The sequence below is a fragment of the Petromyzon marinus genome, chromosome 32 (assembly GCF_048934315.1).
Source record: "Petromyzon marinus isolate PM22_M1 ecotype Great Lakes invasive population chromosome 32, UKy_Petmar_22M1.pri1.0, whole genome shotgun sequence".
Classification (NCBI taxonomy): Eukaryota; Metazoa; Chordata; class Hyperoartia; order Petromyzontiformes; family Petromyzontidae; genus Petromyzon; species Petromyzon marinus.
In genome coordinates, this window is record NC_133698.1 from 6,055,488 (window position 1) to 6,069,868 (window position 14,381).

General features: G+C 47.0%; 1 protein-coding gene across 4 annotated transcripts in view; it reads left to right on the forward strand.

Moving 5' to 3' along the window:
• The window catches only part of KCNJ10 (potassium inwardly rectifying channel subfamily J member 10), a 44,733-nt gene that overhangs the window by 16,897 nt on the left and 13,455 nt on the right, over window positions 1–14,381 (forward strand). Inside the window, exon 1 of one of the 4 annotated variants that reach the window (XM_076071236.1) lies at window positions 13,023–13,708. The exons of the other annotated variants lie outside the window; for them this stretch is intronic. The gene's annotated coding sequence lies outside the window, so the exon portion shown is untranslated. Of the gene's footprint in view, window positions 1–13,022; window positions 13,709–14,381 lie in introns of those variants that run through there. 4 annotated transcript variants of the gene reach the window in all.

Consider the following 14,381-nt stretch of genomic DNA (forward strand, 5'->3'; position numbering starts at 1 on the left):
TGTACGGTGTGCTGCTCTGTAATGTACGGTGTGCTGCTCTAATGTACGGTGTGCTGCTCTGTAATGTACGTTGTGCTGCTCTGTAATGTATGGTGTGCTGCTCTGTAATGTACGGTGTGCTGCTCTGTAATGTACGGTGTGCTGCTCTAATGTACGGTGTGCTGCTCTGTAATGTACGGTGTGCTGCTCTAATGTACGTTGTGCTGCTCTGTAATGTACGGTGTGCTGCTCTGTAATGTACGGTGCGCTGCTCTGTAATGTACGGTGTGCTGCTCCGTAATGTACGGTGTGCTGCTCTGTAATGTACGGTGTGCTGCTCTGTAATGTACGGTGTGCTGCTCCGTAATGTACGGTGTGCTGCTCTGTAATGTACGTTGTGCTGCTCTGTAATGTATGGTGTGCTGCTCCGTAATGTACGGTGTGCTGCTCTGTAATGTACGGTGTGCTGCTCTGTAATGTACGGTGTGCTGCTCTGTAATGTACGGTGTGCTGCTCTGTAATGTACGGTGTGCTGCTCTGTAATGTACGGTGTGCTGCTCTGTAATGTACGGTGTGCTGCTCTGTAATGTATGGTGTGCTGCTCTGTAATGTACGGTGTGCTGCTCTGTAATGTACGGTGTGCTGCTCTGTAATGTACGTTGTGCTGCTCTGTAATGTATGGTGTGCTGCTCCGTAATGTACGGTGTGCTGCTCTGTAATGTACGGTGTGCTGCTCCGTAATGTACGGTGTGCTGCTCTGTAATGTACGGTGTGCTGCTCTGTAATGTACGGTGTGCTGCTCCGTAATGTACGGTGTGCTGCTCTGTAATGTACGGTGTGCTGCTCCGTAATGTACGGTGTGCTGCTCTGTAATGTACGGTGTGCTGCTCTGTAATGTACGGTGTGCTGCTCTGTAATGTACGTTGTGCTGCTCTGTAATGTACGGTGTGCTGCTCTGTAATGTACGGTGTGCTGCTCTGTAATGTACGGTGTGCTGCTCTGTAATGTACGGTGTGCTGCTCTGTAATGTACGGTGTGCTGCTCTGTAATGTATGGTGTGCTGCTCTTTAATGTACGTTGTGCTGCTCTGTAATGTATGGTGTGCTGCTCTTTAATGTACGTTGTGCTGCTCTGTAATGTACGGTGTGCTGCTCTGTAATGTACGGTGTGCTGCTCTGTAATGTACGGTGTGCTGCTCTGTAATGTATGGTGTGCTGCTCTTTAATGTACGTTGTGCTGCTCTGTAATGTATGGTGTGCTGCTCTTTAATGTACGTTGTGCTGCTCTGTAATGTATGGTGCGCTGCTCCGTAATGTACGGTGTGCTGCTCCGGCAAACAAAAACAAACCCCCGTGGTTTTGAGCCGCCGTTTTGTTCTCATTCTCCCCAATGTCGACACAAGTAGCAAAAGTCTCCACCCCCCCCCCCCCCCCCCCATTACGTGATGGGGGGCGACCCACACTTTTTGTTCGAATACCGCCGTCAAATGCAGGGGTAGAGGGGCCGGGGGGGGGGTTGACCTCCGGTTGCACCGCTCCGAGCGTCTCAAGGGCCTCGGTGTTCTTGATGTTCAGCCCAAGGGTTGTTGCGGAACCGCTCGCAAGTGTCCATGGCGATGCGTCGTGACGTGGCACTCGTCGGAACAACAACAATAAAAGTCTTCAAGGTCTCCCCTTCCAAGACGTCCTCCGATTTGGCATGGTTTGCCACGTACGGTGCGAAAGACGTTCAACATACATATACATACATATCAGTTTAACACGTATGAATACATACATATCTCGATTTGAAGCTTTCGTGACTGCAGGAATCCATACTCACGTAGGTATAAAATTAAAATAAATCGCGACGTTTCGGGCGCAACACAAGCGTCCGTCATCAGGTGACGGATGCTTGTGTTGCGCCCGAAACGCCGTGATTTATTTTTTTATTTTATTTTATACCTACGTGACTTTACCGAAAGAACCAAAGAGTATACACACATATGTCTGGCCAGCGTGTTTGTTGTTGTTATTACTCGGCGTGTTTACCCCGGGGAAAGCCTCACCGAGTCTCAAGGCTCTTCTTCAGGAGGGTCACACGCGCGACAGTGCCGATCGAGAACCCTGTAGCGCACCCCGTTCACGACGCCGAGTGATCGACAGAGGCGAGACTGGCCCTCGTTGCTTCAACTGCCTCGCCACGGTGATCGAAGCGACGACCTCTGGGTAGCAGCGCGACTAGCCACGAGTCGATGGCGATAACCGAGCACCACTGTGGCATCGTCTAAAAATGCAACAAAAGCACACGTACAGTGCAGGGACAAAGATCACCCCGTACAGCCTTTAACAGAGTGTTGGGGCAAGTGCTGTGAGCGAGCACTTATGAAGGCCGGCACGGCACACGAGGGGGGTGGGTGACCAACAGCACGCCCGGCCGCCTTTGTCTCCCTAACGGCGATGTTTACACACTGCAACAGGAACTCATTTGAGGCCGAGTCGACCTCGGGAAGGAGGCCCAGGACCGGTTCGGATAATCGTCACTGGTGGTTGGTCGTGAACGGGATTCGAACTCGGTTCACCGGGTTCACAGCTCGGCATGCTAACCGTTACACCACCGCTTCCCACAACGTACAATGCAACTTGCATTGACGCAGCATGCATATGCAGCCGCATTGAACGAGCACGTGTAATATCACACCGTTCATTATGCCGCAATAACAGACTTGTACGCCTTGGGGTCTCGCCAGAATGAATAAGAAACGTGACCTCTGTCGCAGACACCTATCCTCCCACGGCTTTCTACATCACCCTGCATACACCCAGAACGCCAGCGTTCAAGACCCAGCAAAGGAACGAGATATGGTGTTGTCTTTATAAAGTCTTAACACTACAGGAGCTTCAATGGGGGGGGGGGTGGGGGTAAGGGGAGCCACGTTCAATAATGATGACACTGCTACCAAACAAAAATCAATGATAGCCTCTCGTGGCACCATGGCGAGCAAGCAATGCGTTCTCTCGCCACAATCCTGGCTCTCGCCCATCTCCCACAACTCGCTTTTTGTTTGATAACAAAGCGGGCGGACGCGGCGGCGCTGGCAGCAGCAGCAGCAGCAACAAAAGGGACTCCTTGGGAGCAAATAATTTCTTTTTTGATAACGTTGAAATGAAACCAGAAATGATCCCCATTCCAACGCAGCAGAGCAACAGAAAGAGCGGAGAGGTGACGGGGACCGGCGGAACGGAACGGGGGTGGTGGCTGGGTGGTACCCAATAGGCGTGCGCGCCTGTAAGGCGAGAAGAGCTTGTGTGTGTGTGTGTGTGCACCCACCGCTTTGTTACTTCCTCTCAATGTGAGGGCACCATTCATGATGAGGCCCCCCTTTTTTTTTATATACACGGCGCTGCCAGTTCCCTTTCACTGGAGCCAGTCGCCATGGAGAGCGGAGAGAATTACAGATTGCTGAGCTTTTCACCAGTGTTTCTGCGGTGAGAGTGGGCCGGTGAAAAGCCGAGCCGTGCTTTTCTTTCATTCTTTCATTTCTTTTCGCCGTGTTTTCAATTTATTTTCCCAGACCTGAATGAACAAAGAATATATTATTTTCTCTCTCTCTCTCTCTCTAATTCCCACATTTAAAAAGAAAAACATCCACAGCGTTGCGCTTAAATGTCACCGGGAAGATTAGACAAGGAGGGGTAAGGGGCTGAAAGCACCCACGACAAATGGTCGTGGTTATTGTCAGATACGGGTGAGCGGTAACGGTGAAGCGAACTGTTGTGTCTGAGGTAATGTTGTCCACACATGATTTATTACCTCGCGAGATAAATGGGACGTTGCATAAAAGGCCTCTTGGATGACGTTGCCAGTGCCTTGACCGTGCTGGTTGCAGTCGGTCAATAGCTCTGGTGTGCTTTCTAATTTAACGATCGGTTCATCAATCGATCAACGTGAAATTTTTTTTCTTTCACGAAGCAAATCGAAGCGCTCGTGCACGAAAGTAAATCGCAATAAAATAGATAATATATTTTTTAAGATATTCATCAGTTATCCAGCACCAATTAAAAGTCGAGAAGAGTGCGGATAAAAATGCGGGCGTTGAGTGCAGATTTAAACACTTCATCAACAGGCAATGATTGTGTGATACCTTACATCTATAACAAATTAATGCCTCGTGGTAAAACATGTGTGTTTTTGTTAAAATATATATATATATATCTACAAAGTTGCTGAACACAGTGCCTAAAGCGACTACCAACAAACAGCACAATCATAATGGCAGTAGCTTAGCAGCAGGCCTTCATCCAGCAGTGGATTGACCATGGCTGATGATGATGATGATGCAGTTTCCTCTCATACCAGGCAGTGCGAGTTGTATATCAGCTGTAGAAGAGTGACGTCCATTATCTCGTGAGGTCAAGGCTGATTTGAATCACGCTCAATTAAATCTGCGTCCCGAAATCCGAAGCGAGGTGGGGCAACCCCCTCTAAAATGAAGCCCTTCTCGCAGCCCGCGCAAATATTATCCAAATGAACAAATAATAAAGAATCGCGGCGAATCGCTCAAAATAATACTCGCGCGGGCGCACCAGAGTGGCGCTGGTGCTTTGTAATCCGCGAATATCACATTCGCTGCCCGCCGCAGTGATCCTGCACATGCTATGCTTGTCATTTGCTCGATCTGGGCAACATTGCCTTGTCAGCGCCCTGAGTAGCGGGGGCTTAGCGTTTTAAGGCAAACGATCGGTAAGTGGTTACACATTGGGATACAACCAGTTGAGGACAGCCAGGTCGTCAGGGGTCAGAGGACTGAGCCAGCGCCTTCTGAGAATCGTGGGCTCGCATCCTCGCATTATTGCTTAATTAAAGTGGGTAAAAGCGCGTATGAAGTTGAATTCCCGTCTAAGTTTCCAAATACACTATATATATGAATGTTTCAGTCTATCAGCCCCTTGTCTCTGCAGACCAATATTGCCAAACAGCAATTCTTCAAGCGAAGCAAACCGTGGACTCACTTTGACCTTGCGGGTCTCATCAGCAGGTTCAGGCTTGTTAAACAAATGCTGCTGGATCAACAAGATATTGTTGGCAAGAGCACTCCATTGAAATGATGGGGCCCTGTTAAATTTCAAACAGCAATACCATTGAGCATTGTCGGTAAAAGGCATTCGGTATACGATCGGTTAAACTGGCACCTTGAGTGCAACAAGGTAAGAACTCAATTACCAAAGACTGCATCTCAAAAAAGCCATCGTATTAAATATTGTGTTTCCCTTTATGTGGGAGCATTCCGGCTCTGAGCAATAAATGACAAATACAATTATTTCCACATTTCTTTGGGTGGGGGCGCACGAAAGGTAAGAATCAAGTGGACCCTATTGTAGTCACTTCACGAGCAGCGATGCAACGACACACATGGTGGTGCACTGCTCACCACAAGAGTTCCGGATATAAATGTATTTTTCTTATGACGACATCACGGAAACAAGTTAAAGGCGCAGCCCTGCAATTTCTTGCATACATTGGCCGAAGGGCCTCCAATAAAGGTAACTTTTGAGGGCCCCTCTAGATAGGGTGTTTGGCCTACTCTGCCCCGCTGGTTAGATGTCTTGGAAGAGGTTGAATAATGATGGCACAACTGAAATAGAGGAATAAGCAAAAAAAAACTAATGCTGTCGCGATATCCAAACCACTTGTTATTCCATGACATTACTGCCCGGCTTGGATTGCTTGGCGGACAATGTACGAATTGGATAAGCTGATGGTAAAGTTCATATGTACAGGCTACAATAATAACTCGTGGGTTTTTTTTGTTAAGCATTCTGCGTTTCTCAACGATAATAAACTGGCTTGCAGTGCACGACGTCAGTTGAACATTCGCAACCGTCACATTTTTGAAATGGCAGATATGCGTGGCCAATCGCCGGTATTTTAAAACTGGTGCTGCTCCTGCTTAAAAAAGATATATTCGGAAGAGCAAAGATTAAAGCCCTCGTAAGCTGCTAAGGTATTGACAGTTTTTTTTTTATCAGGTTTGCTGAGCACAGGCCAAAAGGTGTCGGCATCAAGCGAGCACTATTGAAGGCGTAACAGATGAGAGTCGGTGGGTGTTTCTAAAATTGAGCAACGTTATATACGATCTTTGGAAAAAAGACGATGGGAGGGAATTCCAAAGTCAAGAGAGGTGTTTTGAGCCGCCCTGTGGCAAGGTCGGAGGGTGGGTGTGTTGCCGTGAACTTCAGTGTGGTGGTTAAAACGCCTGGTAGATCAGACGGAATGGTCAGTTGGGTACGAAGAGGCTTCAATATGGGCGGAGGAACCGTAGTGAAGCTCCCATTGACATAAACTATTAAAACTAAAACTTAACCTCTGAAAACGTCACATTTTTACCAGGTAAGGCTCACTGAGCTATACAGCTCTTTTTCAGAAGTGACCTCGCCACAAAATTATTGCTCATCGAGGTGGCTTATCGAGTGGAAATTCATAGCAGCCAAATACTCTTCACGCACGTTGAGTCTAAATGGGGAGGGAAAAACCCGAGGACCCGGAGTAAAATCCACTCGACCACGGGGAGAACATGAAAACTCCAAATACACAGGCTTCGTCGGCGTTGGGATCGAACTCACGACCTCCTGCATAACGGGCGAGGGAGATAACATCCAGCCACCGTGGCACCCCCTGTGCTAAAAACAATAGAACATACTATATTCTTGGTTCTTTCGGTAAAATCACGTAGAAGGGAAACAATAAAATAATAAAAAATATAAAACAATACAATTCTCACGACGTTTCGACTGCAACACAAGCAGTCATCATCAGGTGTGAAAACCAACGGCAAGAACATTTGAAAGAAGTGGCGGTTTGTATTTAAATACTGCTTGTGTTGCAGTCGAAACGTCGTGAGAATTTTATTGTTTCATATATATTTTATTATTTTATTGTTCCCTTCAACGTGACTTTACCGAAAGAACCAAGAATAAGAAAATTTAAATCAAAATAGAACATACTCTTTGTTTTTTTTCTAAATGTAGTTGTTTTCATTTATTTTATTTTACCTACGTGACTTTACCGAAAAAAACAAGGAGTATGAATCCTTGCAGTCACGAAAGCTTCACAATCTAGAAACAATAGAACACTTTCAAGGGAGGCCACCTATCGCCAAACGAGGGAGTGGCTGCAGTGAATGGGCGAATGCCGGATCATCAATCAAGCGCAGACCACTTTCGACTAACATCGATCAACTACAGTGAGGTGTGAACTGGTTGCTGCACCCTAGATATGACAGCGGCTGGATTCGAACTTCGGGCGAATCTGTGCTCCGTACAGCGGCAGGGGAAATTGCTCGGCGGTAACGAGGCTTTGGCAAGGAAAATAAAGCCAAGCGTCTCCGATGCCTCCTTAGGCAGATGCGTGTAACGCAGCCATAACATGACGGGTCACGTGGGATTGTGCCAAAGCAGATCGATGCTTTTGGTACGCAGTTGTCCTGCTGTATCGGTTCCGCCTTATGACGGTCGCTTGCATTGCGATCGAAACGTGGTGATTCATTTTATTTTATTTCTACCTACGTAACTTTTTTTCCGAAAGAACCAAAGAGTATGGATTCCTGCAGTCACGAAGGCTTCAAATCAAGAAAGAACTGTGGAATTGTGACATTGCCAGACAGGGGAAGCCACTCTCACAGTGTGAACAAAGCGCTTCAATTGTTCCGCCACTTTTACAAGACGCGCTATTGCGCAAGTGGCCAGGTGCTTAGCTGTGCGAGCTTCGTTGATTGACGTCACCAAGTCATTTTGATGTATATGTCTCGGAGCATAAACAAAACGGCGCTTTGCGTTTGCATCGTTAAACGCTGAAATGATTCACTGCTGCGTGAGTTGGCATGTAGCCACGGGGGGTAAATCTGACGGTGGCGTGTTACACAGGAGCCAGACTCAATTGTGACTTTTCACATTTGATGATTAACTGCGAAGGACAGTGCAAGTGCATTCCGGTTCATATATATATTTTTCCCCCCCAGGTGATATTATAATTGTTTACTTATTCTGTGTGGAATTAATCCTCGAACACTCGTGGGTTTGCTACGGTATAGGCATTTTGTCAAATTTCCAATTTGAAATGCATAATTTAGAGGTACCGTATAGTGTAAACCCTGCGGACACTTACACGGATAGAGCGCGCTATAGAAGATACTTGGTTTGCTCGTCCAGGATCGCCAGTCGTCTTGGAAGACGTGTGCGTACCCCTACGCTTCATCCCACCATATGGGACCTTCCGATCGACTCGCTCTGCTCTTACACATTCGTGCTCCTGCTGGGTCGGCGTTTAAGAAAACCTGCACAATTGTTTCAACTGCCACACCGGGAGATCAAACGTGCCAATTCGTTACTAGTTCAGCACAACCGGTGTGTTGGAGCGTAAACTGGGAACATTTACAATTGCATGCTAAACGAATTGACGTGTGGTTTACGTGACAAACCTTACTAATTGGCTGTGTCGTCGGCTGGTGGTGCCTTGAACGACACATTTATATTTACGCGATCTAACCCAAAAAAAGCCTCATGTCTAACCATTACACCACTGCAGCATCCCACTGTTTAATTATCCAGCCATAGACGTGATACCAAATGACCGCCACATTGCCGTTTGCCTTGTGTTAAACGTAAGTGCGCACATTTACCAAGGAATGACCGCACGAAATTGCAGCAAGAGCCTCCCAGGCAATGTCTGTTCTCGACTTGGTCCACGTCATTGTTGAGAAAGGAAGCTGGGGGTAGCAAGGCTTTGCTTCAATCTCCCCTCTGCCAAATTGACTTCGATCAGAGATACCTTCACTTTGACGTCAATGTAAGAAACCCGATGCTTCTTGAATGAAGTGAGGAACCCCGCAGAGTCTTACTTTATTTAAAAAAACGGCGCTGCCCTGCAATTCCTCGCTCGCGCCACTTCTGATAGGGTCGGGTAGGGGGGGTGGGTTGTTGATTCGCGAACTGGAGATGGGCGTTTGGCCTACTCTTCCACGATGACCAGACGCGTTGGAAGAAGCGGGGGGCATGCCCCCGCATTCTACCCCACCGCCCGCTAACTGCCGATCGACTAACCGCGATGAATCCATTGCTGCTGCCGGGTGGATACAGGCGGCAGGAAGGATCAAGAAACTCGCACCCTTGAGCGAGGTGAGCTAACCGTTGCGCCATTCAACCGACAAGGACACGCAGGCGATCAGTTGTGTGCGTTTCCCTCCTGCGCCCAACACTCGCTGGCAAAAGACTGTTTAGTGTGCCATAAAGCAACCCTTAAACCCCCAGTGACCTGTAAATTTGAGGTAGTCAAATCAAGATAACGTTGGATGCACCCTCAAACGCACCTGATTGTAAACCTTAACAGAAGAAAAGGTCATTGTGTCCGTGGGTGGCTCAGCTATCCAACAGAACAACGTTCATCTACCCCAGTTACCCCGATAAGAAGTTTGAGGAACCGTCTTCAGGAGTTCAGGACACTTGCATAACCCTTGTCGAGGCTTCGTTTGTCTTAAATGACGTGACTAATCGCAATCTATAATAACGCTTTTAGTAGGTTAGATCGCAAAAAATATTAATGTGTCGTTAAACCCACCACCGCCCAATACAGCCAGTTAGGAAGGTTTGTCACGTGAACAAAACACGTGCCAATTAGTCACTAGTTCAGCACACCGGTGTGTGTTGGAGAGTAAACTCGCAACATTTACAATTTGAGCAGGACGCTTCGCTGGTAATTACAACCAGCTTCATCGAGCGATTTGGCCAGAATAGTGAAGAAGTCATCCCGTTTTGGTAAGGGTGACACGGATTGATGACTGGCGTGGGTACTGCAATCCTGAATCATAGAATAAACAAGGGGACAAAGTCTCCTTCACGTATCCATCATCACTCCACGTTAAAAATAAAGGTTTCTCTTGAACAACCCATCAGCCGCACAGCCTTCTGGGATTGCATAATATCAGCAGCATTGTTTTTCAGTCTCTGGTCCGATTTCGACATGCGGTGTCTCGTCAGCCGTGACAAGGCAGCTCCCAGGTTGCAGAAGGTTGACGACATTTTTAAGAAACGTTTAAACCAACAGTTTTCTACTTGAACAAATGCTGCTGCAAAACATCGGTTTAGGGAAACTAAAATAAGTAAACATAGCAACTTCACAATGTCAACTATTGTCGCTGAAACGTTGTTTTCACCAGTCTGAGGCGCTTTAACTATTCAGCTTCATTTTGTGTCAAGCATTGGACATGTTTGTTAAGTCCCTTTTTGACAATGTCCTATTTGACACGCGTTAAACACGAGACTATAGGTGAGTGTAAACAGACACTCACGATGGTTTTTTTAGCCGTCCAACTACCAACGTTTCAGAGGGCCCATTTAGCTGCGAAGTGCGAGTTAATGTGTGACCAAAAAAAAAATCAGAGGTCGCAAAAAAAACATTTTAAAACGCAGTAACGGCATTCTGCACTTGGAGCTGAGTTTCAGACGCAGCTAACGGATAAATAATACGTGACGGACATTTAAATATTTTACAGAGTGTTTTGTTTTTTTCTCTTTTTAAATGCCGGTTGAATGTAAGCAAACATTCTTACGAGGCTATTACATTTGGTAACCCCGATTCAGCAGAATTCTTTCTTGCTGTTGTGTGTCCAGGTCGCTTAAGGCTTGAAGTAGCTGCTTAATGTTTAGCTGAGCGAACTGCACTACTTGGTTAAGATTTTCAGCTAAGTTAACAGTTCAATTCCCACCACGGCCTCGTCATTTATGACGGAGAATTACCTCGCTGTCCTGTGATATCTCCGCCATTCCTGTCATGATCATGCATGCAACGATTCACTCCCCTGGTGCTTTTATAATTTGTCCCAGATTCAAGAATCAATTATTACATGTTGTCTCGATAATGCTGCCTCGTTTGCATTGTCCGTCTGACCATGCTCCGTTCTGTTTCTTCCGTCCCAATGGGCCCATTCATCTCTAAAGGGACACTCGCATGTAATTTGCATGCGATTTGCATGAATTTAGGATTTGTTTTTTTAACGCACAAGGGGAATGTTTCTCACGCTGAACTTGTAACCCACAGTTCGCCGGTTTTTCTTTTGCTGTGCTGCACGGCAGTTGAAACAATGGTGCCAAGTGTCTTTACTCACCACCCCACCCTCCACCGCTTCCTCTGTCCACCCAGGGGGATAAATAGGTACTCCACAGTGAGTCGGTGGGCAGGTTTTTCGTATGGTGTCGTGAATTGTGAGTGCTCCCACCTCTTTCCGAACAAAGGCGGTCACTGCATCGCTCGCGCCTTCAGACATGCTTCTGCGGCCGTCCGGAACGCTCTTCTTTCCAATATTATGAAGCCACTGGTAGTGCTGTGCACTTTTAAATGGTCTAGATTGAAAACCAATTTGTTTAGAACAGATTTTTGTATTTAGCTTGCTGTCCTTCCCCCGCACCTTTGATCAGCACAGTTAGCTATGTACAGTGCGAAATAAGTTCAACATACAGTACATACATAAAAGACGTCTGGCCAGAGTTTAAGAGGAGTCTATAATTTTAATGGTAGGTTTGTTTGAACAGTGAGAGACAGAATAACAACAAAAAAATCCAGAAAAACGCATGTCAAAAATGTTAGAAATTGATTGGCATTTTAATGAGGGAAATAAGTATTTGACCCCTCTGCAAAACATGACTTAGTACTTGGTGGCACAACCCTTGTTGGCAATCACAGAGGTCAGACGTTTCTTGTAGTTGGCCACCAGGTTTGCACACATCTCAGGAGGGATTTTGTCCCACTCCTCTTTGCAGATCTTCTCCAAGTCATTAAGGTTTCGAGGCTGACGTTTGGCAACTCGAACCTTCAGCTCCCTTCACAGATTTTCTATGGGATTAAGGTCTGGAGACTGGCTAGGCCACTCCAGGACCTTAATGTGCTTCTTCTTGAGCCACTCCTTTGTTGCCTTGGCCGTGTGTTTTGGGTCATTGTCATGCTGGAATACCCATCCACGACCCATTTTCAATGCCCTGGCTGAGGGAAGGAGGTTCTCACCCAAGATTTGACGGTACATGGCCCCGTCCATCGTCCCTTTGATGCGGTGAAGTTGTCCTGTCCCCTTAGCAGAAAAACACCCCCAAAGCATAATGTTTCCACCTCCATGTTTGACGGTGGGGATGGTGTTCTTGGGGTCATAGGCAGCATTCCTCCTCCTCCAAACACGGCGAGTTGAGTTGATGCCAAAAAGCTCCATTTTGGTCTCATCTGACCACAACACTTTCACCCAGTTGTCCTCTGAATCATTCAGATGTTCATTGGAAAACTTCAGACGGGCATGTATATGTGCTTTCTTGAGCAGGGGGACCTTGCGAGCGCTGCAGGATTTCAGTCCTTCACGGCGTAGTGTGTTACCAATTGTTTTCTTGGTGACTATGGTCCCAGCTGCCTTGAGATAATTGACAAGATCCCCCCGTGTAGTTCTGGGCTGATTCCTCACCGTTCTCATAATCATTGCAACTCCACGAGGTGAGATCTTGCATGGAGCCCCAGGCCGAGGGAGCTTGACAGTTCTTTTGTGTTTCTTCCATTTGCAAATAATCGCACCAACTGTTGTCACTTTCTCACCAAGCTGCTTGGCAATGGTCTTGTAGCCCATTCCAGCCTTGTGTAGGTCTACAATCTTGCCCCTGACATCCTTGGAGAGCTCTTTGGTCTTGGCCATGGTGGAGAGTTTGGAATCTGATTGATTGATTGCTTCTGTGGACAGGTGTCTTTTATACAGGTAATAAGCTGAGATTAGGAGCACTCCCTTTAAGAGAGTGCTCCTAATCTCAGCTCATTACCTATATAAAAGACACCTGGGAGTGAGAAATCTTTCTGATTGAGAGGGGGTCAAATACTTATTTCCCTCATTAAAATGCAAATCAATTTATAACATTTTTGACATGCGTTTTTCTGGATTTTGTTGTTGTTATTCTGTCTCTCACTTTCAAATAAACCTACCATTAAAATTATAGACTGATCATTTCTTTGTCAGTGGGCAAACGTACAAAATCAGCCGGGAAGCAAATACTTTTTCCATCACTGTAGATGGGTTCCCTGACTCTCCTTCTCGTAGAGGCTATTCTGCCGGCAGTGGCATGATACAGCAATTGCAGGGCCGCACCTTTATCCTTTTACAACAAAGCTAGATGTGTACGATTGGCGGTTGTGACATCAACGCGAGCTGACGACACAACGGATAGACAATGGACAATAACCATAGTGACATTGAGAAATGTCTACTCAAGGCCAGTTAGCTAATATCACCAGTGTCACTCTACTCGCACAACTCTGACCCGTCTACCCATTTTTAACCCTTGTTAAAACAACCTAAAATATAAAAACAACACGCACCGCAAAGTGTACATTTTGTCCGATTAATATTTAATCTGCGTCAAGCCGACTTCAGTTTAGCTGTGTGCAGAGGTATGTGCCACGGGGTGGTTCAACTTAACACGTAGCTTCGCGGCCAAAGGTTCATTCGTCCCCGTTGCTTAAGTGTGGTGGTACAGCAGGAGTGCAGGGTACAAAGGTGATAGCGCAGGGCCGGTGAGTTGTAAAGGAAACTTTTTTTTTCAGTCAGTTTCCAAAGAGCCGTCTCGCAAGGACACAATTGTCCATCGCAATTGATCGGGGACGAATAAAATTTGAGTGGGGAGGGGAGAGAGAGAGGGGGAGAGAGACACGTTCAAGACACCCGAGGAGGACTCCGGTAATATTCGCCCGCGGTCTCGGTCGAAGTCGCGACGTTGGTGCTGCTTGCAGAAAGTGTCCCCCCCCTCCTCCTCCTCCTCTCTGTCTCTCTCTCTCGCTCGTGTGTGGTGGCGGTGGCGGTGGTGGCAGTGGCGGCGGCGGCGGCTGCCTCGTTGTTTTCCGCGCGGACTTTTTTGGGTTTCTATCGCTTGGCCGCGCAGTTTTGTTTTGTCCGGCGCGTCGGCACGTTCGCCGGATTTCTGTTTCGCAGAGTAAACTCGCGGCGTCGCGACTCGACCCGGAGAGTCGACTTTTAGAGGCCCGGTGCTAATAATTACGAGTTAAGCGATGCATCGCCCAGTCACGCTGGCTCGGTGGTAGAGCGAGCGGCTCGCGGTCGGAAGGTTGCGAGTTCAACTCCTGGTTGCTGGGGCAGTCAACAGCGGTTTTCCTATGGACAGCCTTTAGCCCCTGCCATAGGAATGTGGAATTTCCTCAATTGGCTCAGTTGCTGTAAATAGGAGATCGAGCACTGCCTCCTTGCTCATTTGAACAGAACATCACCATAAATTTGACTTTTGCTGATCAAATTAAAGCAGTTTCTTAAATACTTGATGAACTGTAGACTTAGAAAAAAAACAATAATTAGATCACACGAAAGACTCAAATAGCTAACTGCGTGCATACTAAAG